General features: G+C 39.0%; 1 long non-coding RNA gene across 1 annotated transcript in view; it reads left to right on the forward strand.

The window, feature by feature from the left end:
• LOC129639852 (uncharacterized) overlaps positions 1-15380 on the forward strand; it is a 40321-nt gene that overhangs the window by 1922 nt on the left and 23019 nt on the right. The window contains exon 2 of the long non-coding RNA XR_008708636.1: positions 12636-12815. This is a non-coding gene — a long non-coding RNA (uncharacterized LOC129639852). The remainder of the gene's footprint in view (positions 1-12635; positions 12816-15380) is intronic.

Genomic DNA, 15380 nt, shown 5'->3' on the forward strand with positions numbered 1-15380 from the left:
TCTTTTTCTTCTCTGATTGCTATAGCTAGGACTTCCAAAACTATGTTGAATAGTGGTGAAAGTGGACCCCCTTGTCTTGTTCCTGATCTTAGGGGGAATGTTTTCAGTTTTTCACCATTGAGAATAATGTTTACTGTAGTTTTATCATATATGACCTTACTATGTTGAGGTAGGTTTGTTCTATGCCCATTTTTCGAAGAGTTTTAATCATAAATGGGTGCTGAATTTTGTCAAAGACTTTTTCTGCATCTATTGAGATTATACAGTTTCTATCTTTCCATTGGTTAATATGGTGTATCACATTGATTGATTTGCCTATATTGATGAATCCTTGCATCCCTGGAATAAACCGAACTTGATCCTGATGTATGAGTTTTTTAATGTGTTATTGAATTCTGTTTGCTAAAATTTTGTTGAGGATTTTTGAATCTATGTTCATCAGTTATTGGCCTGTAGTTTTCTTTTGTGGTGTTGTCTTTGTCTGATTTTGGTATCAGGGTGATGGTGGCCTCATAGAATGAGTTTGGAAGTGTTCCTTTCTCTGCAATTTTTTGAAAGAGTTTTAGAAATATAGGCATTAGCTCTTTTCTAAATGTTTGATAGAGTTCTCCTGTGAAGCCATCAGGTCCTGGGCTTTTGTTTTTTGGGAGATTTTTTATCACACTTTCAATTTCAGTGCTCGTAATTGGGCTGTTCATAATTTCTATTTCTTCCTGGTTCAGTCATGGAAGGTTGAACTTTTCTATGAATCTGTCCATTTCTTCCAGTTTATCCATTTTATTGCCATATAGTTATTTGTAATACTCTTATACTCCTTTGTATTTCTGTATCATCTGTTGTAACCTCTCCTCCTTCATTTCTAACTTTGTTGATTTGATTCTTCTCTCTTTTTTTCTTGATAAGTCTGGCTAAGGGTTTGTCAATTTTGTTGATCTTCTCAAAGAACCAGCTTTTAGTTTTATTAATCTTTATTATTGTTTCTTTCCTTTCTTTTTTATTTATTTCTGCTCAGATATTTTGATTTCTTTCCTTCTCCTAATTTTCAATTTTTTTGTTCTTTTTCCAGTTGTTTTAGATGTAGAGATAGGTTGTCTATTCGATGTTTTTCTTGTTTCTTGAGGTAGGATTGTATTGCTATTAACTTCCCTCTTAGAACTGCTTTTGCTGCATCCCATACATTTTGAGTTGCTGTGTTTTCATTGTCATTTGTTTCTGAAATTTTTTGATTTCCCTTTTGATTTCTTCAGTAACCTATTGGTTATTTAGAAACGTGTTGTTCAATCTCCATCTGTTTGTGTTTCTTACAGATTTTTTCTTGTGAAAAAAATCTCATCTCATCTCATAGCATGGTCAGAAAAGATGCTTGATACAATTTCAATTTTATTAAATTTACTGAGGTTTCATTTGTGACCCAAGATGTGGTCTATCCTGGAGAATGTTCCATGTGCACTTGAGAAAAAGGTGTATTCTTCTGCATTTGGATGGAATGTCCTGAAGATATCAATGAGATCCATTTCATCTAATGTATCATTTAAGACTTGTGTTTTGTTATTACTTTTCTGTTTTGATGATCTGTCCATTGGTGTGAGTGGGGTGTTAGTCTCCTACTATTATTGTGTTACTGTCAAATTCTCCTTTTCTGTCTGTTAGTGCTTATCTTATGTATTGAGGTGCTCTTATGTTGGGTGCATAGATATTTACAATTGTTATGTCTTCCTGTTGGATTGATCCCTTGATCATTATGTAGTGTCCTTCCTTATCTCTTGTAATATTCTTTATCTTAAGGTCTACTTTGTGTGATATGAGGATTGCTACCCCAGCTTTCTTTTGCTTTCCATTTGCATGGAATATATTTTTCCATCCTCTCACTTTCGATCTATATGTGTCTTTAGGTCTGAAGTGGGTTTCTTGTAAACAGCATATACATGGGTCTTGTTTTTGTATCCATTCAGCCAGTCTGTGTCTTTGGGTTGGAGCAATTAATCCGTTTCCACTTAAAGTAATTATTGATATATTCCTAGTGCCATTGTCTTAATTGTTTGGGGTTTGTTTCTGTAGATCTTTTTCTTCTCTTGTATTTCCTGACTATATAGTCCCTGTAACATTTGTTGTCAGAGAAGGCAATAGCACCCCACTCCAATACTCTTGCCTGGGAAATCCCATGGACGGAGGAGCCTGGTAGGCTGCAGTCCATAGGGTCGCGAAGAGTCAGATACGACTGAGCGACTTCACTTTCACTTTTCACTTTTCACTTTCATGCATTGGAGAAGGAAATGGCAACCCACTCCAGTGTTCTTGCCTGTAGAATCCCAAGGACAGGGGAGCCTGGTGGGCTTCCGTCTATGGGGTCGCACAGAGTCGGACACGACTGAAGCGACTTACCAGCAGCAGCAGCAACATTTGTTGTAAAGCTGGTTTGGTGGTACTGAATTCTCTTAACTTTTGCTTGTTTGAAAAGTTTTTGATTTCTCCATCAATTTTGAATGAGATCCTTGCCAGGTAGAGTAATCTTGGTTGTAGATTTTTCTGTTTCAGTACTTTTAATATATCTTGCCATTCCCTTCTGGCCTGCACAGTTTCTGCTGAAAGATCAGCTGTTAAACGTATGGGGTTTCCCTTGTGTGTTACTTGTTGCTTCTCCCTTGCTGCTTTTAATATTCTTTCTTTGTGTTTAGTCTTTGTTAGTTTGATTCGTATGTGTCTTGGCATGTTTCTCCTTGGGCTTATCCTGTATGGGACTCTTGGCACCTCTTGGACTTGATTGGCCATTTCCTTTTCCATGTTGGGGAAATTTTCAATTACAATCTCTTAAAAACTTTTCTCATACCCTTTCTTTTTCTCTTCTTCTGGGACCCCCATAATTCTAATATAGGTGCATTTAATATTGTCCCAGAGGTCTCTGAGACTATCCTCAGTTCTATTCATTCTTTTTACTTTATTCTGCTCTTCAGCAGTTATTTCCACCACTTTATCTTCCAGCTAACTGATCCCTTCTTCTGTTTCAGATATTCTGCTATTAATTCCTTCTAGAGTATTTTTAATTTCAGTAATTGTGTTGTCCATCTGTGTGTATTTATTCTTTAATTCTTCTAGGTCTTTGTTAGTTGATTCTTGCATTTTCTCCATTCTGTTCTCAAGGTTTTTGATCATCTTTAGTATCATTATACTGAATTCTTTTTCAGGTAGTTTGCCTATTTCCTCTTCGTTTATTTGGACTTTCTGTGTTTCTTGTTTGTTCCTTCATTTGTGCATTATTTCTCTGCCTTTTCATTATTTTTTTTTAACTTACTGTGTTTGAGGTCTCCTTTTCCCAGGCTTCAAGGTTGAGTTCTGTCTTCCTTTTGGTTTCTGCCCTCCTAAAGTTTGTCCAGTGGTTTGTGTAATCTTCATATAGGGTGAAATTTGTGCTGACTTTTTGTTGTTGTTGTTTTTCCTGTCTTGGGCAAGGTTGAATGAGGTTGTAATCCTGTCTGCTGCTGATTTGGTTTGTAGTTTTGTTTTGTTTGTTGGGATGAAGTGTCCTGCACAGGGTGTTACTAGTGGTTGGGTGATGCTGGGTCTTGTATTCAAGTGCTTTCCTTTGTGGGATTTCTCACCATTTGATACTACCTAGGGTTACCTCTGGTCGTCTAGGGTCTTGGAGTCAGTGCTCCCACTCCAAAGGCTCAGGGCTTGATGTCTGGTCAGGAGTGAAGATTCCACAAGTGGTTTGTTATGGCATTAAGTGATATTAAAACAAATATCCAAGAATGGGCAACCAAAGATGAATCTCAGACAAATGGCAGTTACAAAATTAGGCAAATAATAATTAAAATAATGGAATATACACATATACATATACACCCATAAACAAAATCAAAACAGTCCAACAAAAACAAAGTACAATAGATTGACCCGGCAAACAAACAAAATAAAAAATTTATGTAACAGTTAAGAAAAAAACTTGGAACACATTTACACCCATGGCTGATTCATGTCAATGTATGGCAAAACCACTACACTATTATAAAGTAATTAGCCTCCAAGTAAAATAAATAAATTTTAAAAAATAAATAAATAGCTTTAAAAATTAAGAATAAAGAAAAAAATAACTAAAGCAAAAATTGCAAAACAAAACTAAAGCAAGGTTCCAAGTGGGTATAACCAATGAAAACAAAACTAACACATATGTTGAGAGGAAAGGAAAGAAACACTAGATATGCAAAATTAAATAAAAGTAGATAAAGAAGACTTATATATGTTAAAGATTAACTGCAAAGGGAGAAGAACTTTAGGAAAAGCAAATAAAGGAATAATTTTAGGAAAAACAATAATAGGTTTAAAAATTGAAATTAAAGAGAAAAGAAGAGAAAAGGAAGAGGAAAGGAAAAAAGAAAAGAAAAAAAAGGAAAACTTCACAGGACTGCAAATGGCCAACATAGAAGCAAAGGTTTATAACAACAAAAAGTGTTATTGAAAAAAAAACCTCAAAAGTTTAATTAGATTTCATAGTGCCAATAAAATCGACAACTACAACGGGGGGGGGGGGTGCAAAGGAATAAAAAAGGAAAAGAAAAGAAAAAAATCCAAAAGAAACTCCAGAACAATTCAAAACATAAGAATAATAAATGTTTCTCTTGAGCAACTGCTGTCAGAGTCCTTTTCCTTGCTGGGAGTCACAGTCCACCTCACCTCCCTAGGGTGCCCCCCAACACCGTGCTGGTCTCTGGACCTGCTGTGGAGGTAGCTCAGATTCTAATCTGGTCCTACTCCTGTGTGTTCTTGCCTCCAGCGTACACAGCTATCAGAACTAGTGCTTTTTTTTTTTTTTTTTTTTTTTGTGGGAGCTCTCATTTTCCTTTTATATATTCTGTAGACACAGAGTCTACCAAGTTGATTGTGTGGATTTAGTCTGCAGCTTGTACAGCTGGTGGGAAGGTTTTGGCTCAGCCCTGGGTTTCAATTGTGATTTTATTTCCACCTCTGCCTGTGGGTCATCCACTGGGGTTTGCTCCTGAGGCTTGCTCCTGAGGCTGCCCTGGAGGATTTGGGTTCTGCCCCAGTAAGGGCCAGTTGTGGAGGTAGTGCAGCTGCTTGGGTTGCAGGGGTTCTGGCAGCACCAGGTACTCAGGGGAGTTGGTGGCTAGGGCAGCAGGAAATATAGTGCTCTAGAAGCATATGGCAACCAGTATTGGCCAGTACACTCCAATATTCTTGTCTGGAGAACCCCCCGACAGGGAAACCTGGCAGGCCACAGCCCACAGGGTCGCAAAGAGCAGGAAACAACTGAAGTGACCCCGCATGCATAGACACAAGATTTTTTTTTTTTTTTTGCTTGTGGTAGATCTGCCCCAGTGAGGGTTGAGTGTGAAGGAAATGCAGCTACTTGGGTTGTGGGGACCCTGATGGCACCAAGGGTGCAAGGACATGGACTGTCTCAGCCACATGAATTATGGCCCTATCAGAGTCTTTTTTTTTTTCAAGCCTCTGGTACCTGGTGATCAGAAGGCCTCTTTGGCTCTTCTTTCTCCATAGCTCTGCCCATTCAGGCACTTAAAGGGCCCCCTTGCCTGGGGTCCTTCTCTGTTGTTCCACGCATCAGGCACATAGAGGGCCCCCCTGGCTGGGGTCTTATTCTATAGATTGGTATGTCAGGCACTTAAAGGGGCACCCTGGGTGGGGTCCTACTCTGTAGTTCTGTGCATCAGGCACCTGATGAGCCAGGCTGTCTATTGTTCAGCAGCCGATCCAGGCCTGTAGGGAGAGAGGCTATGTGATGGCTCCACCCCCTATGCATGACTCAGCACTATCACCTTGCCTCCATGGCTGCCTGGCTTTGCTCCACAGGCATTTCCCACCACAATCTCCTCGCTCCCATCCCCTCAGTCCATCTCTGCAGTCAATAGCAGCCCTCACCCTGAGATTGCTCCACAATCCCTACGCTCCAGCTCCCAGCTACTGAGTCCTTCTAGGGGACTGCGTCCCTGTCCGGGGTACGTATGGCTGCAGCAAGGACTGTCTGATTCTCACTCCTTTTAGGCTGCCATAGATCAGCTGTTTCACCCTCAGCCTGAAATGTTTCTCCTCTGACACAGACAATTGCCCCGATGTGGGGATCAAACCCCTGCTTCAGTTCCCCCCACCTACCAAAGGCATGTCCAGTCTTAGTAACACTCCTGTTTCTCCCCTTAGTTCCTTCGTCCTATGAGTTTTTGCGTGGTTCTATATATTCTTTTCTGCTGGTCAGGTACTCCTGTCGACTCTCAGCTGGTGTTCTGCATGCACTTCTGTGTCTGAAGGTGTATTCCTGATGTATCCATGGAGGGAGATATACTCCTCATCCACCTACTCCTCCGCCATCTTGTTCTCCACTCGAACTATCATTTCTTAAAATGTAATGGCTATTCGACTGATATGATGATGATGATGATGATGATGATGATAGTGAGCTTGAGATTCTTCATACATATGGCTAGGGGAAGATTTCTTTGGTTGTTTTGAAGATGACCAGATCAAGTTCAGAGGATGTCCTGATGCTCATTGCCCTTGTAGGAGTCCATATGGGATGAAGAAGCACTGCGGGAAGAGTCCATTGGTAGCCAGCACGTTTTGGGTCTGCTTGATAATCGAGTCCAAGCTCACTCTACTTGCCACAAGACAGGTCAATAAATCTGAAAAATGATATGTTGAGGCAAGGAAAGTACTTTAATTGGGAAGCCAGCAGACAAAGAAGATGGCAGGATAGAGCCTCAAAATAATCATCTTCTATTTTGGTGTTTGTTTTTACTTATGGCCAAGTTGTAACCTGCTAATTTGTTTCTTAAGGTGTAGGAGAGCAAGGCTGGAGACATTAACAATGCATTTTTCTAAACAGAAAGGGTCACAAACCAATGGATATTTCTCTACAAATCCTAGCTTCTTTTATAGCTCTATTTTAGTAAGTTTACAAAGCTGTGCAATCATTACAATCCAGTCATTCCATCATCTCCAAAAGATCTTTGGTGCCCATCTGCAGTCCCCCTTTCCTCCTCCAGTCCCACAATAAAAAAGTGAGTTAATATTTGTAAAGCGCTTAGGATAGTACCTGTTATCTACCAAGAGAGGTATGTTAAATAAAGAAGGAGTATCTGAATAGGAGGAAGGAATACAGTGCAAACTTTGAAATCAAATGTCTTATTTACTGGCATAATAAAAAATGAATTTGGGTTGCACATTAATCCAAACAAATTTAATACTTCATAAAAAGATTCTATAGCCTATTTCTGATTAGTATCTAAGGAACCTTCAAGCAGTTTGTGTAGTCTTTCAATTGTGATACCTGTTATTTTCTCTACTCATAGAGGGTTTAATTTGTCACCAGTGGCTAAACATGTACTAAACATACATTTAAAAGCAAATTAGATAATAGACTTTTAAAACAGAATTAATGTTTTCCTTAATTCTTACATTACTTTGTTTCTGTCAGAGAAATACAAAAAGTAGTTATCTTGTATCCATTTTTAATTTACTGATTTCTTAATTGAGAAGCAATATGATTAGGTCAATAGAAAATATACTTCCCATTCTAGTTCTGTATTTGCTGTGCTATACTGAAAAGAGAATTTTTTTCTTCTATGTAAAATTAAGTATGGATGTAGTTTATATAGTATTTTGTGATTTCCAAATTGAAAGATGGCACAAATGTTTTTAGATTATGTTAAGCGTCTTATTGTTATTTTTCAAGCAGTGGTTTGATGAACAGGTATTGGTAAAGTCTGTTCTCTCATTTTAGGGGGACCAGCATAAACTATTTATGCAAAAAACATTTTTTTTATGTTTCGTAGAGTCAACTTTTAAATAATGGTGGCCACAACGCATTAGTGAAAAAACTATTTGATATTCATCTACAGTTCAGTTCAGTCACTCAGTCATGTCCGACTCTTTGCGACACCATGAATTTCAGCACACCAGGCCTCCCTGTCCATCACCAACTCCCGCAGTTCACCCAAACTCATGTCCATCGAGGCGGTGATGCCATCCAGCTATCTCATCCTCTGTCATCCCCTTCTCCTCTTGCCCCCAATCCCTCCCAGCATCAGAGTCTTTTCCAATGACTCAACTCTTCGCATGAGGTGGCCCAAGTATTGGAGTTTCAGCTTCAGCATCAGTCCTTCCAAAGAACACCCAGGGCTGATCTCCTTTAGAATGGACTGGTTGGATCTCCTTGCAGTCCAAGGGACTCTCAAGAGTCTTCTCCAACACCACAGTTCAAAAGCATCAATTCTTCAGCACTCAGCTTTCTTCACAGTCCAACTCTCACATCCATTCATGACCACTAGAAAAACCATAGCCTTGACTAGATGCACCTTTGTTGGCAAAGTTATGTCTCTGCTTGCTTTTCTTAAAAATGGGCAGTCTGAAGTGTCACTGAAACATGTCTTTGCCTCACTGTGAGCATTCATTATTAAGGTATGGAACAAATCTTTGTGGCTCCAAGTGGCCTTTCTTCATGGTAAGAAAGATCAGGGGAATAGGATCTCCAAACCTCAGATGATGAAGCCAGTAAATCCTGCCTTCGTAGACATTAATACAGAACAGCAAAATACAGAAAGAGGGCCTGACCACTAATTCCCTAAAATCAGCACGTGCTTTTAATTTCATCTTGTTATACTCTTTAGTTTGTTTGTTTGTTTTTTCCAGTAGGCTGCTTTGAGGAGTATCATTTTAAAATTACCAATTGCCAATCTTTCTTCTCTTTGGCTCCTTTTTAAAGTACTTAAAGTATTATCATGCTGAAGATATGTAAGGTGTGAGTGAGCTCATGTATAAGCACTTTGAAAGCAGAGACCACTTATAAAGTCCCAGGGCCTTGTGTGATCTCTTGCAAGTGGTAGGTACTCAATACATGTTCAGATGAATGAATCCTTCCTTTCAGGGCTAATTGTATCTGGGGACTCCAAATGTTCAGGTCATTTACCTCATGTAAACTAAAACTTCAGACTAGGCTTTTAGGAAAAACTATGACTCAAACAGATAGCAAAAATTTATTTCTGCTCTATTTTTGATAGATTTTTAAAAAGAATTAAAAGCATCAGAAACCAAGATGAAGTTAAAATTATGGAAAGGCACAGTCTAGGCCTCCACCGTGATATGTATGACTCCAGCAAGAGAAATGCAGTTAACTGATTTGTGGAATAGGCTAGCTGGGCAACTTTTTTGTCATTATTTGTATGGCAGCTTATTGTCGTAAATTGACAGAGAAAGTAGTTGATTTTGAAGGTTTATTTTTAAATTGCCATTCTTTAATGCAATTTTGTGAATAAAGAAATAAATGAAAAACTGAGTTCAGTGGAATCATATGACAAGAAACTAAGAGAAAGTGATTCAGAAATAACTCATTTAACGAACAGTGACTGGATGGGCAATTCCTGGTGTCAGACTTTATGTCAAGGATACAGTGTGAAGACTTATTGTCCAGTAGGGGAAAGCACACATTGATGAGCATCAGAAATACCATTAGGATAAAGGAAGCCTACAGAGATCTGAGGGTAAATGGAAGGACAGGAAACACTAATTGAGCAACATTTCTCTGCAGCACTCAAGTTAGGATTTAGTTTGGACTCAGCAACTGAGATAGACTTGAAGAGGTCAGTGGGGACCAGATGGTTGTGTCCTCCTGTCTAGGAGTTGGATTTCATGTTTTAGGTGTCAGGGAGCATGAAAGCAACATAATTAGATTTTTATTAAGAAAATTGTTGCAGGGAGGAGAAAATCCCCTTAAATGTAGTACGGAAGCATAATCTCTGCTCTCATGAAGCTTTCAGTGGGTGAGAGCAGGATAGAAAGTAAATAAGTAAATAAAATAGAAATTGGAACAAGTTCATGGAAGGAAACAAGGTGGTGAGATAGAAGATAATGATTTGTGGGAGCTACTTTTGATGGGTTTGTCACTTATTTGTATATTTTAACTTTTTAAATTAAGACTTTATGTTTTGAAACCAGTTTTAAATTCACAACAAAATCCAATGGGAAATACAGAAATTTCCTATATTTTCCCACCCCCACATAGATACATACAGTCTCTCCCATTATCAACATCTGCCAGCAGAGTGCTGCATTCATTACAACTGATGAACTTACATTGACACATAATAATCTTGCACGTGGGCTTCCCTGGTGGCTCTGTGGTAAAAACACCTTGCCTGCCAATGCAGGAGATGCAGGTTCAGTCCCTGGGCTTGGAAGATCCCCTGGAGAAGGAAATGGCTACCGACTCCAGTATTCTTGCCTGGGAAAGTCCATGGACAAAGGAGCCTGGCAGGCTAAAGCCCATGTGGTTGCAAAAGAGTCAAACACGACTTAGCAGCTAAACAACAAGGTGCACAGTGCACATTAAGGCTCATTCTTGGGGCACATCCCATGGGTTTGGACAAGTGGCATGTACCCAGCTTAGTATCAAACAAAGTATTTTAACTGCCCTAAAAATCTCCATCAACTCTCCACTCCCCTCCCCACCACCACCTGGAAATCTACAGTCTTTTTACTGCCGCCCCAGTCTTGCCTTTTCCAGAATGTCATATAGTTGGAATCTGGGTTTGTCACTTCTAAAATGAGACCTGAAATATGAAAAGGGGCCAGCCGTTTGAAAAGCTCAAGGAAAAACATTCTAGGGAGAAGGGATAGAGCTTGAAATTCTGGGAACTGAAAGTTCAGTTTAGCTGAAACGGAGTGAGTTAGGGAGATCATCAGCATACCAGTGGCAGTTGGAGCCATGGGAGTGGTTTAAGTTCCGCTGGAAGAGCAAAAACAACAACAAAAAGTTAAGAGCAGTATGTTGGAGAAAAGCAACATAGAAGGGGTTGGAAGAGGAATCTATGGAGGAGATGAAAGGGAGCAGTCACAGATATAGGAAGAAAGGCAAGAAAGAAGGCTATCACAGAAGCCAAAGGAGAAGAGAGTATCAGCATTATTATGCAATGCAGAGTGGCCTAACAAGATAAGGTGGAAAGGGAGTCCATTGGAATTCGCATTACAAGGTAATTTTGGTCATTGCCCACTCAGACAACTGATAGATAGAAGGCTTCCTATAGCAGATTAACTACTCTACCGCTGTGCCTTCCCCTCCTGTATTTTCATACAGGAGTATCTTGCCCAACAAGATTTATTTAATCTGATGAAACCATTGATGAGCTTTTTTTCTAGCCAGCTAGAAAACATTTATTCAGTTCAGTTCAGTTCATTTCAGTCGCTCAGTCATGTTCGACTCTTTGCAACCCCATGAATTGCAGCACACCAGGCCTCCCTGTCCATCACCATCTGTCGGAGATCACTCAAACTCACGTCCATGGAGTCGGTGATGCCATCCAGCTATCTCATCCTCTGTTCCCCTCTTCCTCCTGCCCCCAATCCCTCCCAGCATCAGAGTCTTTTTCTATGACTCAACTCTTCATATGAGGTGGCCAAAGTACTGGAGTTTCAGCTTTAGCATCATGCCTTCCAAAGAACACCCAGGGCTGATCTCCTTTAGAATGGACTGGTTGAATCTCCTTGCAGCCCAAGGGCTCTCAAGAGTCTTCTCTAACACCACAGCTCAAAAGCATCAATTCTTCAGCGCTCAGCTTTCTTCACAGTCCAACTCTCACATTCATACATGACCACTGGAAAAACCATAGCCTTGAGTAGATAGACCTTTGTTGGCAAAGTAATGTCTCTGCTTTTCAACATGCTATCTAGGTTGGTCATAACTTTTCTTCCAAGGAGTAAGTGTCTTTTAATTTCCTGGCTGCAGTCACCATCTGCAGTGATTTTGGAGCCCAAAAAAATAAAGACGCATAAACAGTAAGAAGCATTGTACTTAGTGTTAAGGTGATAAAAAAGAAGATAGATTCCTATAATATGGGCTTAAATTCAATATTTCTGAGAAATAATTTTGAAATAAGGCCCTAGCCTTATGTTGATTCCTATAATATGGGTTTAAATCCAATATTCCTGAGAATTATTTTGAAAGAATCTAGCTTCACACCCCCTAAAAAAATCCATTGTGTATCCTGGAGCAGCTTAGTACTCACTTGCCTAGACATGTCAGCATGGAAGTTTGCAATAAGCCTATGTTCTATGTACAGCTTATATTCCACAAAGCAGACTCAATACATTCCAAAAGTAGCAGTCCCTTGCCTGTTTAGAGGATTAGATAGTCACTTGTGTACTTTTTCTATGCCAAACTGTATTTTACTCAGCACTGTTTATGACTAGAGGATGCACATGTTTATGTTTGTGTGTCTACACTTCATCTATATGCCATTTTGTTAAAAGATCAACTTTATTTGCTGAATAGATTCTTGATATAATTTTCCCAGCATTTGGAAGTTTATAACATAAGGAACTTTAAATATAAAGCAAAAGAGTAAGTAATGCAGATTGACCTTCCCATTTTTATGGCCCAAATTGAGACCATCCTCATGAAATGAGTCATCATTTCAGTCATTCATTAATACATGCTGGTCTTTATGTTTTTATCTAGCTTGGGTTCTCCAGAGAGGTGCCCTAATCTTATGTTGATTGTGTATCCTCAACGCACCCAGCTTAGTTTTAGGGAGAATACTGTAGGCACTTGATAGTTGATTGATTTCTGTTTTATGGTTTTTCAGATAATTCTTTATGTTTTTCCTATTGTTTAGTTTCCCTCGGCCTTTTTCAAAGGAAGAGTAAACATGTGCTGCATTTTGCTATGAGGTTTTAAAGTGCTGCACACCACAGATTGGCTCAAACAGGAATGAAGCCTCTGCACTTCTGTATCTTCTGATGAGAAACAACTTTGAGTACACCAAAAGGAAAACCTTTTAAGGACACATCTGCAGGTCAGTGAACACTGAAGCTTCTCTTTCTTCTGTTCAATCTTTAGCCTCTCTACAATAAGATCTAGAGCTCCCCAGTCTAATACAAAGCTATTAGCCACAGGTGGCCATCTGGCACTTGAAATTTAGCTAGTCTGAATTCAGGACACATTGACTTTTGAAGATTAAGTGCAAAAAGTAAAATATCTCAATTGCTTTATATTGACTACATGTTGAAATGATATTTTGGATATATTGGTTTAAGTAAAATAAATCAAAATTCACTTGTGTCGTTTTACTTTTTAATGTGGCTGCTAGACAATTCAATATTACACATGTGACTTATATCCTATTTCTACTGGACAACACTGCTTGAGAACATAGGTGTTAAGAGCATCGATTCCAGATTCCAAGAGTATCACACAGTGTGTGACCTTAGCGAGGACTTCTTTAGTCTCTTAGTATTTCAGATGCTTCATAAGTAAAATACTGGTAAATATCCCTACCCACTTCGTATGGTTTTGGAGAGGATTAAACAAGATGATTAAGTAACAGATGAAGTACTTGTGTTTTTCATCTCCAGCATTCCCAGTTAGTTAAAAATAATGTGCGAAGTCTCAAGGTTTAGTGGAAAACATGGACTTTGGAATCAGACCTACCTGGACTTAAATCATAGCTTAGCTACTTACTTAATATGTGACCCTGGGGATTTTACTCAGTTCATCTTAACTATTTGCCTCATCTGTAAAATGAGGCCAAGTATGTTTCAGCTTGCAGGGCTTGTCATGAGGGTTAAAAATAAAGTGTATGTAGTGCCAGGCACAAAATGCCTAGCTCATAATAGACACTTAGTATGTGGCAGTTGTTATTCAACATCTCCATAATTTTTTGCTTGTGTGATGAAACAGGTCTGAACTAAAACACAGTTGAGAGTTCTTGGCTCAGTTGCCCTCAGCTGTACTATGGGAAATGCTTGGTCATATTTCTATCTTTAGTGCCATGGTCAGTCCCATTGCAGTTGTTTATTGGAGACTGGGTTATAAATGAGGAAACGGCCATAAGTAGCTTTTTAGAAACATCATCAGTGATGTGAAAATCTGAAAGAAGTATATGCTTTCTGTAAAAATCTTCGATCTAATTATTTTTTTGGATTCTAGGTCTAAAATTATTTGTTATAGTATCGAATATTTGCTCTCATAGAGATGTCACTTGAATACCACCTTCCTCCAAAGCATTTCTGCAATGAGTGTGCTGATTTTTTTGAACTTCCCCATTAGGGTCCATCCTTCTGGGTTAAAACATCAATTTCTCTCAAGCCCTATATTCAAATAAGATGAATTAATAACTTGAAGGCTTAGAACCATGTCTAAGTGCTGAAAAAACTGGTTAAGTAGTAATATTGTGAGTATGATCTTTGTAATCCTCATAACAGCTCTATAATGTAGGTATTGTTATTATCCCTATATTGCCTTTAAGGAAAGTGAGACACAGGAGGGTTAATTCACTTTCTCAAAGCCATTCAGTGAATAGTTGGTAAAGTCAAAGTTTGAATCTAGGGCACTTGGACTCAAGAGCTTGCACACAACTCCTATAGTATCTTGCTTCTCAGATCAGGGGTAAAGCTTCTGGCCACGAACACTTAATCCTGAATCATATAAGCATTCATTAAAAGGAGCCTAAGAGACTAAAAAGCACTATGCATACATGCTCAGTTGCTTCAGTCGTGTCTGGGCTCTTTGCGACCCTATGGACTGTAGAACGCCAGGCTCCTGTCTCCATGGGATTCTCTAGCCAAAGGAGTTGCCATGCCTTGATCCAGGGTTTTTTCCCAACCCAGGGATCAAACTCACATCTCCTGCATCTGCTGCATTGCAGGCAGATTCTTTACTGCTGAGCCAACGGTGAAGCCTAAAAGCACTATTACATGGCGTTATACTGTTATCATTATGTAGTGTATATGCTGTAACATATACTACTGTCTAAACTATTTAGATAAGCCCTAGTCAGAAACAAAGAAAGGAGCTGAGGTACTGGACTTGGAAGTCCGCACATTGAGATAGACTAGTGAAAAGAAATGAGAAACCATCAAAGAAATGTCCTTTATTCCCAACTTTGCTAAAACTACCTGCTAGCAAACGTATTGAAGGTAAATACCTGACCACCATTGTGTCTGTTCACTAATTATGAAAATGGTTCAGATCTAGATGTGCTGTGTGTTTCAAAAGTTTTTCACATCAAACCAAGAAAAGTCCCAATAAAATTTGAAATTAGGAACCTCCATTGATCTATAATTCTGGTTTTGTGCCAATACTATACTGTCTTGATTACTGTAGCTTTTTAGTATAATCTGAAGTCAGCAAGGTTGATTCCTCTAGCTCCATTTTTCTTTTTCAAGATTGCTTTGGCTATTTGGGGTCTGTTGTATTTCCATACATATTGTAAAAATTTTTCTTCTAGTTCTGTGAAACTGCCATTGGGTATTTGATAGGGATTGCATGGAATCTGTAGGTTGCCTCTGGTAGTATGGTCATTTTCATAATATTGATTATTGTGATCCAAGAACATGGTATATCTCTCCATCTATTTGTG

Source organism: Bubalus kerabau, chromosome X (genome assembly GCF_029407905.1).
Source record: "Bubalus kerabau isolate K-KA32 ecotype Philippines breed swamp buffalo chromosome X, PCC_UOA_SB_1v2, whole genome shotgun sequence".
Lineage (NCBI taxonomy): Eukaryota > Metazoa > Chordata > Mammalia > Artiodactyla > Bovidae > Bubalus > Bubalus kerabau.